The sequence below is a fragment of the Mustela putorius genome, unplaced genomic scaffold (genome assembly GCF_011764305.1).
Source record: "Mustela putorius furo isolate JIRA1106 unplaced genomic scaffold, ASM1176430v1.1 tig00003859_pilon_pilon_pilon, whole genome shotgun sequence".
In the NCBI taxonomy this organism is placed as follows: Eukaryota; Metazoa; Chordata; class Mammalia; order Carnivora; family Mustelidae; genus Mustela; species Mustela putorius.
In genome coordinates this window covers 35,290,787-35,302,791 of record NW_025422011.1, presented here as the reverse complement: position 1 = coordinate 35,302,791, position 12,005 = coordinate 35,290,787, and the positions used below count along the sequence as shown (strand labels likewise).

Here is a 12,005-nt window from a genome sequence, read left to right as displayed (position 1 = left end):
AAAATGTTCATCATCACTAGCCATCAGGGATATTCAAATTAAAACATTGAGATATCACCTTACACCAGTTAGAATGGCCAAAATTAGCAAGACAAGAAACAACATGTGTTGGATAAGATGTGGAGAAAGGGGAACCCTCTTCCACTGTTGGTGGGAATGCAAGTTGGTGCAGCCTCTTTGGAGAACAGTGTGGAGATTCCTCAAGAAATTAAAAATAGAACTTCCCTATGACCCTGCCATTGCACTCCTGGGTATTTACCCCAAAGATACAGATGTCGTGAAAAGAAGGGCCATCTGTACCCCAATGTTTATAGCAGCAATGGCCACAGTCGCCAAACTGTGGAAAGAACCAAGATGCCCTTCAACGGATGAATGGATAAGGAAGATGTGTATGAAGATGTGGTCCATATACACTATGAAGTATTATGCCTCCATCAGAAAGGATGAATACCCATCTTTTGTAGCAACATGGACGAGACTGGAAGAGATTATGCTGAGTGAAATAAGTCAAGCAGAGAGAGTTAATTATCATATGGTTTCACTTATTTGTGGAACATAACAAAAAGCATGGAGGACATGGGGAGTTAGAGAGAAGGGGCATGGGGTAAATTGAAAGGAGAGGTGAATCATGAGAGACAATGGACTCTGAAAAACAATCTGAGGGGTTTGAAGTTGCGAGGGTGTGGGAGGTCGTGTACAAGGTGTTGAGTATTATAGAGAACACAGATTGCATATAGCACTGGGTGTGGTGAAAAATAATGATACTGTTATGCTGAAAATAAATAAATGAAAAAAAATAAATAATATAACATAAAATCTGGAATAAATTACAATTAATTCATTTAGATAATTTATTGTGGATCAATTATCTTAAAAGAGTGCTCTTTTCTGAGACAACATAATTTTACTTGCCAAATATTCTATTTTAAACTAAACTTTTATATTAAAGCATAACATATCTGCCGAGAAATACACTAATTATAGGTGTACCGTTCAATGAATTTTCACATCCTAAGTATAGCCATGTGGTCAACACCCATCTTAAGAAAAAGAAAATTGTCAGCATCCCTGAAACCCACCCCTTATCTTTTCTTTATCCCTAAACACCTTGAGGGGTGGCAACATTATGAGATAGTTTATTTTCTTTAAGGCATATACAAAGGATAAGGGGGAAGAAAACATTAAAGAGAGGTCTGTTTGTGGCCTATTGCCTTGGTAGTCAGTACACATAACTCCATACTAGTTGCCAGGACTTGACCTAGACTGAATTAATTCCTCCTTCCCTGACCTTCATTGCTAAAATGATATGTCCCAATCAGGCTGAATATCAGAAATTTTGGCAGAAATCTTGGTCAAATATGTTCTGTCTCTCCTTTTATATTTGAGTGGGGCAGTAACCCTGGAAGATTTTTGTTATCATCTTAGGATAATAAGTGGAGACTTTCTCAAGATAAGTGTGGCACCTAGAAAAATAAATTTAAAATGAAAAAAGAAAGGAAAAAACCCCAGATTTCTTCTATGTTAAACCGTTGGATAAATCATATTCTGAATTCAGCCCTTATCAATTACAATAGCAATAAATGTATTTTTAAATAGTTTGAGATGGGTTTTTGTTACTTGAAACTGTCAAAATGATGTTTCTTATCCCATGCTGTAATTTAAATGTTAAGAGTTAACCATTCCTTGATGTTTATATGGTATACATCTGTAAAACCATATGTGCCAGAGCTTTATAAATTTAAAAAAAAAAACAATATAGTATTTCTTTTTAAAAAATTTTTATTTATTTTTTATTTTCAGCATAAGTATTCATTATTTTTGCACCACACCCAGTGCTCCATACAATCCGTGCCCTCTATAATACCCACCACCTGGTACCCCGACCTCCCACCCCCCACCCCTTCAAAACCCTCAAATTGTTTTTCAGAGTCCATAGTCTCTCATATTTCTTATGGTTTTCAGTCTCTTTATATTTCTGCTTTTTTTTTTAATTGGTAACTCAGAATTTTTAAAAACTTGTTTTTGGAAATTGGAAGGGGAGGTGTACTATGAGAGACTATGGACTCTGAAAAATGATCTGAGGGTTTTGAAGGGGCGGGGGGGTGGGAAGTCGGAGGAACCAGGTGGTGGGTATTAGAGAGGGCATGGATTGCATGGAGCACTGGGTGTGGTGCAAAAACAATGAATAGTGTTACGCTGAAAAGAAATTAAAAAAAAATTGGTTTTTGCCTCTAGAAATTCAACATTTTTTTTCTAAGTGAGCACATGATATTCTCTTATAATTTTTAAGCTGTTCTCTATCATACGATATATTCTTGTTATCTGTTTTTTTGTTTTTGTTTTGTTTTCTTTTGTTTTTTTTTAACTTTACCAAGCTCTTAGAATCTAATATCAATGGTTCATTAACACTTGATTTCACTGAAATAAAGACACTTCTAAGGAAGAAACAGAAAGGAGAAGAATGCCTGGGTCACTCAGTAAGTGAAATGTCTGCCTTCCACTCAAGTCATCCCAGGGTTCTTAGATCAAGTCCTGCATGCTTTGCGGAGAGCCTGCTGCTCCCTCTGCTTGTACCCTTGCTCTCTCTCTGAACAATTAATAAATAAAATCTTTTAAAAAAAAAAGAAATAGGAAGGACAGTGGGGTAAGGATGTAGTAGGCTTTAAATGCTCATCTAGAGAATTTGGAATTTATTTAATGGATATATGAAACCAATTTACTTTGGAAAATTCATCAGTTAGTAGAATACAAGATGTATTTGATTCTAGGGTATGAAAAAATTAGAAAGGTATTGTGATAATAATACAAACAGAATTGAATGACATACTAGACTAGCAAGAATGACAATGGCAGTGAAAATATAGAGATATGAAAGATGATTGAAAAAATGAACTTGATGAGTGATCATCCTGAGAAAACAAGGAGGATAAAAGAAGTCAAAGCTGATTTTCTATTTTTAGGTCATGATGTTTAGGGAAAATGGCAGTGGTATTTCCAGGAATGAGGTCCCTATAGTTAAAAATTATTTGTGGAGTAAAATTAACTAAATTAGTCCACTTTGAGACATAAGCTAAGTGTTCTATCACAAATATTGCAGTGACGTGGACGGAGGCAGGGAGTATTATGCTAAGCAAAATCAGTCAATCAGAGAAAGACAAATACTATATGATTTCACTCATATGTGGAGTTTAAGGAAAAAAAAAACAGATGAACATAGGGAAAGGGGAGAAAAAAGAGAGAGAGGAAAGTAAACCATATGAGACTCTTAACCATAGAGAACAAACCGAGAGTGGATGGAGGGAGGTAATCAGGGGATGGGCTAAATGGGTGATGAGCAAAAATAATGAATACTGTTATGCAGAAAATAAATAAAAAATAAATTAAAAAAAGCAATTGCCATTAAAAAAAAAAAGAAGAGCACTTGTGATGAGCTCTGTGTGTTATATGTAAGTAATGAATCACATAATTCTACACCTGAAGCCAATTTTACCATATATGTTAATTAACTAAAGTTTAAATAAAATATTGAATAAAATATCCAGAAAAAAATGAAAATGTAGGATTCAAGCTTAGAAATAGTGATCAGTTGTCTGATAACTTTTTTCTCCTTTAAAAAAAAAAAAAGTATCTACAATTAGCCAACATATAGTGCATCATTAGTTTCAGATGAAATGTTCAACCATCAATTGCATATAACACCTAGTGCTTATCACATCACATGCCATCCTTACTGCCCATCACCTAGTTATCACACCCCCCACCCACATCCCCTTCTGATGCAACCCTCAGTTTGTTTTCCATAGTTAAGAGTCTCTCATGTTTTTTTTACCCTCTGATTTCTTCTCATTCAGTTTTCCCTCCCTTCCTTTAGGGTCCTCAGCACTGTTTCTTATATTCTACAAATGAGTGAAACTGTATGATAATTGTATTTCTCTGTTTGATTAATTTCACTTAGTGTAATCACTTAGTGTAATTTCACTTAGTTCCTTCCACATCAGTGCAAATGGTGAATATTCATCCTTTCTGGTAACTGAGTAATATTCCATTGTATATAGGGACCATATCTTCTTTATCCATTCATCTATTGAAGGACATCTTGGCTCCTTCCACAGTTTGACTATTATGGACATTGCTGTTATGAACATTGTGGTGCATGTGACCCATCATATCACTACACCTGTATCTTTGGTGTAAATACCCAGTAGTGCAATTGCTGGGTCATGGGGCAGTTCTAGTTTTAACTTCTTGAGTAACCTCCATACTGTTTTCCAGAGTGGCTGTACCAGCTTGCATTCCCACCCAGTGTAAGAGGGTTAGTCTTGGCTAATTCTTTTTCCACATCCTGAACACCAACTTTTATTTCCTGTATTATTAATTTTAGCCATTCTGGCTGATGTAAGATGGTATCTCATTGATGTTTTGATTTGTATTTCCCTGATGACATGTGATGTTGAGCATTTTTTTATGTGTCTGTTTTCTATTTGTATGTCTTCTTTGGAGAAGCATTTGTTCACATCTTCCACCCATTTCTTGACTGGATTATTTGCTTTTTGGGTGTTGAGTTCCATATGTTCTTTACATATCTTGGATACTAGTCCTTTATGAGATATGGTATTTTCAAATATCGTTTACCATTCTGTAGGTTGCCTTTTAGTTTAGTTGTCAGATAACTTTCAAGGTAGGCTAGATATAACTGATAGTTTGGCCAAGGAACTTAAATGAGATCCTTAAAGAATAACACATAAATAAAGAAGGAAGAACAACAAACTAACTTTGAGGAATATTAAGATGTTGCAGATATTTGCATTGATTCTGCTTAAACCACCTGTTCCTTGATTCCACACTACAGAAAGATAGCATATTTGTTTCTTTTCTGTGTAATACCATGAGACTTTGACTTACATTACAAATCCTAACTCTGTCATTCATTCCACTTACGTCTTCTTCTGTGGAATTACAGACCAATCTTCTTGATGAACACAGATGCAAAAATTCTCACCAAAATACTGGCCAATAGGATCCAACAGTACATTAACAAATAGCATGGAGGACATGGGGAGTTAGAGAGGAGAATGGAGTTGGGGGAAATTCGAAGGGGAGGTGAACCATGAGAGACTATGGACTCTGAAAAACAATCTGAGGGTTTTGAAGGGGCGGGTGATGGGAGGTCGGGGTACCAGGTGGTGGGTATTATAGAAGGGCACAGATTGCATGGCGTGGTGCAAAAATAATGAATATTGTTATGCTGAAAATAAAAAATAAATTTAAAAAAGAGGATTATTCACCAAGACCAAGTGGGATTTATTCCAGGGCTGCAAGGTTGGTTCAACATCTGCAAATCTATCAATGTGATATAATACATTAATAAAAGAAAGAATGAGAACCATATGATACTCTCAATAGATGCTGAAAAAGCATTTGACAAAGTGCAGCATCACTTCCTGATCAAAACTCTTCAAAGTGTAGGGATAGAGGGCACATACCTCAATATTATCAAAGAAATCTATGAAAAACCCACTGCAAATATCATTCTCAATGGAGAAAAACTGAAAGCTTTTCTGCTAAGGTCAGGAAAATGGCAAGGATGTCAGTTATCACCACTGCTGTTCAATATAGTACTAGAAGTCCTAGCCTCACCAATCGGACAACAAAAAGAAATTAAAGTCATCCAAATCAGCAAAGAAGAATTCAAACTATCACTTTTTGCAGATGATATGATACTATATGTGGAAAACCCAAAAGTCTCCACTCCAAAAATGCTAGAACTTGTACAGGAATTCAGTAAAGTGTCAGGATATAAAATCAATGCACAGAAATCAGTTGTGTTTCTTCACACAAACAACAAGACAGAAGAAAGAGAAATTAAGGAGTCAGTCCCATTTACAATTGCACCCAAAACCATAAGATACCTAGGAATAAACCTAACCAAAGAGGCACAGAATCTATACTCAGAAAACTATAAAGTAATCATGAAAGAAATTGAGGAAGACACAAAGAAATAGAAAAATGTTCCATGCTCCTGGATTGGAAGAACAAATATTGTGAAAATGCCTATGCTACCTAAAGCAATCTACACATTTAATGCAATTACTACCAAAATCCCATCCATTTTTTTCAAAGAAATAGAGCAAACCATCCTAAAATTTATATGGAACCAGAAAATACCTCGAATAGCCAAAGGAATATTGAAAAAGAAAGCCAAAGTTGGTGGTACACAATTCCAGACTTCAAGCTCTATTACAAAGCTGTCATCATCAACATAGTATGGTACTGGCACAAAAACAGACACATAAATCAATGGAACAGAATAGAGAGCCCAGAAATGGACTCTCAACTCTATGGTCAACTAATCTTCGACAAAGCAGGAAAGAATGTCCAATGGAAAAAAGACAGCCTCTTCAACAAATGGTGTTGGGAAAATTGGACAGCCACATGCAGAAAAATGAAATTGGACCATTTCCTTACACCACATACAAAAATAGACTCAAAATGGATGAAGGACCTCAATGTGAGAAAGGAATCCATCAAAATCCTTGAGGAGAACCCAGGCAGCAAGCTCTTTGACCTCAACTGCAGCAACTTCTTCCTAGGAACATCGCCAAAGACAACAGAAGCAAGGGCAAAAATGACTTATAGGGATTTCATCAAGATCAAAAGCTTTTGCACAGCAAAGGAAACTGTAAACAAAACCAAAAGACAACTGACAGAATGGGAGAAGATATTTGCAAACAACATATCAGATAAAGAGGTAGTATCCAAAATCTATAAAGAGCTTAGCAAACTCAACACCCAAAGAACAAATAATCCAATCAAAGAAATGGGCAGAAGACATGAACAGACATTTCTGCAAAGAAGATATCCAGATGGCCAACAGACACATGAAAAAATGCTCCACATCACTTGGCATCAGGAAAATACAAATCAAAACCACAATGAGATACCACCTCACACCAGTCAGAATGGGTAAAATTAACAAATTAAGAAATGACAGATGCTGGCAAGGATGCGGAGAAAGGGGAACCCTCCTGCACTGTTGGTGGGAATGCAAGCTTGTGCAACCACTCTGGAAAACAGTGTGGAAGCTCCTCAAAAAACTGAAAATAGGCCTACCCTATAACCCAGCAATTGCACTACTGGGTATATATCCTAAAGATACAAACAGGGTGCTCCGAAGGGGCACGTGCACCCAAATGTTTATAGCAGAAATGTGCATAATAGCTAAACTATGGAAATAATCTAGATGTCCATCAACAGACGAATGGATAAAGAAGATGTGATATACATACACAATGGAATACTATGCAGCCATCAAAAGAAATGAAATCTTGCCATTTGCGATGGCATGGATGGAACTGGAGGGTATTATGCTTAGCGAAATAAGCCAATCAGAGAAAGACAACTATCATATGATCTCCCTGATATGAGGAAGTGGAGATGCAATGTGAGGGGGTTGGGGGGTAGGAAAGGAGAAAAAATGAAAGAGATGGGATTGGGAGGGAGACAAACTATAAAAGACTCAATCTCAAAAAACAGACTGAGGGTTGCTGGGGGGAGGCAGGATGGGAGAAAGTGGTGGGGATATGGACATTGGGGAGGGTATGTGTTATGATGAGTGCTGTGAAATGTGTAAACTTGGCGAGTCACAGACCTGTACCCCTGGGGATAAAAATATGTTATATGTTTATTGAAATTAATTAATTAAATAAAGAAAAAGAAAAAGAAAAAAAAAAACTTGTCCTTTGCTCACCTCTGTTTCTCTACAAGCATTGTTCCTAGGATGTTGGTCCACTTCCTTCTAAAAAGGAAAACCATTTCCTTTGCTGGATGCTCACTACAGATAATTGTCTTCCTTCTCGCAGGGTGTACAGAATGTGCACTTCTGGCAGTGATGTCTTATGACCACTATGTGGCTATCTTCAAGCCCCTGCATTATTCCACAGTCATGACCCAGAGGGTTTGTGTCCAGTTGGTCATAGTGTCTTGGATCAGTGGAGCATTTGTATGTTCAGTGGATAGTGCCTTTACACTGTGTCTTCCCTACCAGGGACAGAATATGTGAACCTCCTGCACTCCTGAAGCTGGCTTCAGGAGACACATACAAGGCTGAGATGGCCCTCTTTTCAATGGGTGTGATTATCCTGTTTGCATATCTCTCCCTCATCCTTGTCTCCTACTGGCATAATATCTCCACAGTGATTCAGATGCAGTTAGGGGAAGGGAAGCTCAAGGTCTTCTCTACCTGTAGCTCCCATCTCACTGTTGTGGTTCTCTACTATGTATGGCTCTGGAATAATTTGCCTACAAGAGACCCAATTCCAAGACAATGAGTAAAAAGGATCAGGTCATCTCTGTGTTCTATTCAGTTATGACTTCCATGTTGAACCCCATCATTGCAGCCTGAGGGAAGGGAGCCCTCAGGAACCTGGTTAGAAGATAATCTACCTTCAGAGGTAGTGATTTCTGACATTTTTCTTAAGCGCTTGGAAGATTGTGATCGACAACAATACCTCTACTATTCTCATTCTTTCATTCCCTAACTTTATATGCCTCAGTTGATTTTCTTTTCCACAAGTATTCATTAAATGCCTATTTTGTGCAAGTGTTGTGTCCAGGACATCACAATATGTATAAACCTTCATGCCTTTCTTAGAAGATTTCATTACCTCTAGGACAAGAGAGAGCTGTGTTCTGTCCTGAGAGGAGGTGCACTTTTTTGTTGTCTTATGCACTCTTTCTTCAGTTTTTCTGTGAGGGAGATATGTCAATGGAGAATAAAATCACCCTTGAAATGTTGGACCAAGAAAAAAATTTTGATTAACCTTCCTGAATATATTGCTAGCATCCTTCACCCGCTAAATGACATAGGGCCCCCAAGTTGTTATACAGTCACCTGTGAGCTTACTGTGGTTCTGCTGGTTAAGAAGCCAGAGTTTAGTTCAGACATAAGGGGGTCTTCTGGGACAGTGAGAAAGACCATGAGTGAGGAGAAAGTCAGAGGGAGAAGCAGACTCCCCATGGAGCTGGGTGCCTGATGTGGGACTTGATCCTGGGATTCCGGGATCATGACCTGAGCCGAAGGCAGTCGTCCAACCAACTGAACCACCCAGGCGTCCCTTTGTGTGTCTTTAATTTCCATTTCTTATAAGGATACCACTCAGATTAGACTAGGGAACATCATAATGACCAATTTTAACTTAATCATCTCTTTAAAGGCCCTAACTCTTTTAGTTGGTTACATATGACTCTCCCTTAATAGTTTACCCCTCTCTTAGGTCACCTAAACCTACCAGGTAGTTCTATTGGCCTGAGTCACCTTTACAAAGAGTCTTGGCTAATTCTTCTGCATAGGATTCACATACGGCTAATTGGAGACATGCTTGATCCTATTTTGTTCAATTCTGGGATGTGGAATGCAGTGTCTTCTCTTCAACTAAGAAGACTATGTGAGTCCATAATTGACCTTTAGATTTTTTATTTGTGAAGAAGGTACTTGTTCTAACATTAGTCAAATTCCAGATAAGACACATGAAGTTTTCCTGGAGTACCTTTGAAACTGTTTTCACTTAAGGTAAGGGGAAGCACCTTATTTTCTCATGGAAGAAGGAGTAAATGAATCCCTTGAAACATATCTTCAGGATATTCCTCTCCACCACCTTTTGACTATCTCTCTTTTATACCATGAAAGGGTTTAGGGCTTAATGCCTATAAATTCTCTTTTGATCACTTCCATGGAAGTCCTCTCTCATGTTTAGAATTTGGAGGTACATGGAAAATACTGTCTTATCTTTGGAATTCAAATAATATTTCTATTCCACTACAATAGTGGAGATGCAATATCTACCTGAAATTCTAGGAAATTCGGTCAAGTAGTACAATTTAAAAATAATATACTATATTATATTTATTTATTCTCCATTAGAGTTATCATTCAACCATTTTTAAAATGGACTCTGCAAAACAATCTGAGGGTTTTGAAGGGGCGGGGTGGGGAGGTCAGGGTACCAGGTGGTGGGTATTATAGAGGGCACAGATTGCATGGAGCCCTAGGTGTGGTGCAAAAATAATGAATACTGTTATGCTGAAAATAAATAAAAAATAAATTAAAAAATATCTTCATCATTTTGTACATTCTAGTAAATTTATGACTATAACTCTGAGCACTCCTTTATCTTTTTTTAAATTTTTAATAACATATAATGTATTATTAGCCCCAGGGTACAGGTCTGTGAATTGCCAGGTTTACACACTTCACAGCACTCACCATAGCACATACCTTCCCCACTGTCCATCACCCCACCACCCTCCCCACATCCCTACCCCAGCAACCCTCAGTTTGTTTTATGAGAAAGAGTCTCTAATGGTTTGTCTCCCTCTCTATTCCATCTTATTTCATTTTTTTCTTCCCTATCCCCTAAAATCCCCACTTTGCCTCTCAACTTCCTCATATCATGAGCACTTCTTTATATTAAATATTGCTGTCTTATAACACTTAGGGCAATGCCTTCCACATAATCTTTTGACCCTTATCATTTCAGGGCAGCTTGACTTCCAAGAGCCACTATCCACATATTTTGCATACAAACTTTCTTTGCCTGATATGATCAGTTTTGCTCACATGCCCAGAAGGCCAGAATGGCCCAGGGAATTAATGCCCCTGCAGCAACCAGAACTTAATTGATGACTGATGAAAGCTGGTGTACAAATACCCCAGGTCCCTCACACCCTAGGTGTGATGTCTCTGAAATACATGTTCTACTCTCTTTCTCAGAGTTGCCCAGGAGGATTAAGATACAGTCGCCCACAGTGACTTGCTTAATGATACAACCTTTATTTGCTCTTTTGCTTTTCTGTTTCTCCTCCCCATCCTACTAATTTTTGCTGAAATAACTTCCTAAATAAACTCTTTTTCATTCAAGTCCTTGCTCAGGATCAACTTCTGAGGGACTCTAAACCGAGACACACTCATTGTTTCTAATTATGTTTTTCTTGCTACAAATTGTCTCGGATGCATGCTATCTGCCCAGTTCTTTGATGTTAATTGAAAACTGTGTCCTCTGGTTATTTGAGTGAAGGAGGTAGAAGAGGAGGCAAAAACTGTGGAAAGCTCTGACTGGGACTAGCTTCCGTACCACTGGATGATATTTTTCTATTTTATGGTCTGGAGAGTCTCTTTATTCTGGAATTAGACATAAATACAACTCAGTCTAAATTCTTTGGGTATGTCAAATTTTAAATTTGCAAATTTGAAAAAAACCTTGTTTTTTATATATATACCCTTTGTTAAATTATAGAGTTGGTGGACATTTTGTCTAAACCTTGACCTATAACTTTTCATATCTCTAGATTTTCCTGACCCAAAGTCAGTTTATAAAATACTTTTCTCTTCATAGATATTTTATTTGTTATTTGTTTACTGACTTACTGATTTCCAGACCAAATATTTAATCTAACAACAATTACAGAAGGTAAAGATAGTATGTAGAGATTGTGAAATTGGATTATAGATAATTGTCACTATTTATTATTATTTAAAATTTTATTTTTATTTTTATTTTTTTTTAATTTTTTAAAACTTATTTATTTTCAGCATAACAGTATCATTATTTTTTCACCACACCCAGTGCTCCATGCAATCCGTGCCCTCTATAACACCCACCACCTGGTACCCCAACCTCCCACCGCCCGCCCCTTCAAAACCCTCAGATTGTTTTTCAGAGTCCATAGTCTCTCATGGTTCACCTCCTCTTCCAATTTCCCCCAACTCCCTTCTCCATTCTAACTCCCCATGTCCTCCACTCTATTTGTTATGCTCCACAAATAAGTGAAACCATATGATAATTGACTCTCTCTGCTTGACTTATTTCACTCAGCATAATCTCTTCCAGTTCCATCGATGTTGCTACAAAAGTTGGGTATTCATTCTTTCTGATGGAGGCATAATACTCCATAGTGTAGATGGACCACATCTTCCTTATCCATTCATCCGTTGAAGGGCATCTTGGTTC

At 37.4% G+C, this 12,005-nt stretch overlaps 1 pseudogene; it reads left to right on the top strand.

The window, feature by feature from the left end:
- Window positions 1-4,122: 4,122 nt before the first annotated feature.
- LOC123387738 lies at window positions 4,123-8,401 on the top strand (annotated as a pseudogene).
- Window positions 8,402-12,005: the final 3,604 nt, after the last annotated feature.